Source organism: Octodon degus, unplaced genomic scaffold (assembly GCF_000260255.1).
Source record: "Octodon degus isolate 3935 unplaced genomic scaffold, OctDeg1.0 scaffold00018, whole genome shotgun sequence".
Taxonomy (NCBI): Eukaryota; Metazoa; Chordata; class Mammalia; order Rodentia; family Octodontidae; genus Octodon; species Octodon degus.
This window is the reverse complement of record NW_004524594.1, coordinates 23,699,539-23,701,429: the sequence shown is the minus strand read 5'-3', so window position 1 is coordinate 23,701,429 and position 1,891 is coordinate 23,699,539. Positions and strand designations below refer to the sequence as shown.

The following is a 1,891-nucleotide window of genomic DNA, read 5'->3' as shown; positions in this document are numbered from 1 at the left end:
TCTTGCTATGATATTGAGGTTTTCTTTACAAGGAGGGTCCTGAAAAATGGTACATTGTGTGATCTGTATTTTGTTTTATTGCTATGTTCAGTGTCTTTGGCCTCTCCATTGCCCTCAGACTCTACTCTTGATCCAAGTGTATCTGCTGAGTTTCAGTAGTAAGGTGCAATTGCTGAGAAGCCTAAGTAAAATTCTCTTGGTGCAAAATTGCTTCAATGTTGTAAGCTTTCATTCTTGGCTGTTGATGTATGGCTCACTGTTGACAAAATATGATTGGTCCTTGTACACAGAATATGTAAAGAGCCCTCATAACACAACATTAATAAAACAAACAACCTAATGAAATGCTGGCACACAATTTAAATATATATCTTATCCTACGAGATGTGTGTCGAGATGAAAAATTACATAGTTTACTCACAGAGAAATACAAATTTAAATTATGAGTATCAAACACCCTTATTGAATAGTTTTATCAGTTGACAGTCCTAAATGTTAAAAGGATGGGAGCAAAGGGAACTTTTCTCTATCACTGGTGGGCACACAGCATGGTGCAGTTACTTCAGAAAGCAACCTGGAAGATATTTACTGATGAGGAAATTGAAAGTCAGAGTTTGGATTTGCCAAGGAGTACAGAAGTATTGGGTGTGGCCCAGGTTGGAGTTTTATACTTGATTCAAGATGCATTTCTATTTCTTCAGTACTGTCTCTGAGAATGTAATGGATCATAGACTAATTCAGAACACTTCACACAGAATTATGGTCTTAATGATTATTTCATTATTTCCTAAACAAGTGGGCATGATAGCCCTGAAAGTCTGCAGAAGATCTCCAAGTTTATGTGAGTTGCAGACAGAACCAAGGCCCTAGGTTCTCATCAGAAGAGCTCGTGAGCTTTTACTTCACCTAAGTACACGCTAAGCTGTGATTAGGCCATCTTCGTGAGAAAGGAGCAGAATTAGTGAACTTGCCACACATCAGTCTAATCAGTCTCCTTTCATGTCAAGCAGTGGGTAGCATTCAGATACATCTCACGAAAAAGCTCCCAAGAAGCTAGATTTTCATAAGGAAAATGTACTGATTGTTCTGTCGATGTTGTTCACATTACATGGTAGCAAGACAAACATTTTTTTTTTTTCACAAATAAAGGGTTGTAATCTGGAACACACAGAAGCAATCATCTTTTTTGATGTTAGACTTCCACAGTTTCCAGTCTCTGACTCTTTCCAAGCACTTAAAAATAAAAGCAAGTAAATGTAAAATATATATTCACTACTGTTGACATAATAAAACATAACAATCAGAATTAGGTTGATAGTGCTCGCTTCGGCAGCACATACACTAAAGTTGGAATGATACAGAGAAGATTAACATGGCCCCTGCGTGAGGATGACATGCAAATTCGTGAAGCGTTCCATATTTTTAATTTCTGACATTGCCAGTGAAACAGAAGACCCAGTACTATTATGGGCTACTGGACTCTTTTAGAATATTTTACTGAGTTTACTCACCTATAATATTCAAATAACGGAACTTAACAAAAAAAGGGCATATAGATGAATGTCCATAATGTATCTGTGTATTCAAGGTGGTTAGGATAGATATATAGTTACATTCTCTTAATGAATAGAGAGATTTGTTCTAATGGTGTTTGTAAATAGGATATCATGTCTGCATCTTGTACAGCAATTAACCGCTAAGAAGAATGTATGCAATGTGTAAATTATTGAAACTGTCCTACCAATTTGGTTTGAAACTGTCTCATTGCTATTTGTTTATCAATAAAATTATGGGGAAAAAAAAGAATTAGGTTGATCTATTTCTTTGTTGTAAAGACCAGACATCAGTGCCCTATATAGTCCTGAAGAGAACCGTACCAGGAACTCATGTA

At 36.3% G+C, this 1,891-nt stretch overlaps 1 non-coding gene across 1 annotated transcript; it reads left to right on the top strand.

Annotated features, from left to right (window-relative positions):
* The first annotated feature begins 1,317 nt into the window (after positions 1-1,317).
* On the top strand, positions 1,318-1,424 carry LOC111815608. The gene has a single exon (XR_002820283.1). It is a non-coding gene; the product is annotated as a U6 spliceosomal RNA (small nuclear RNA).
* Positions 1,425-1,891: the final 467 nt, after the last annotated feature.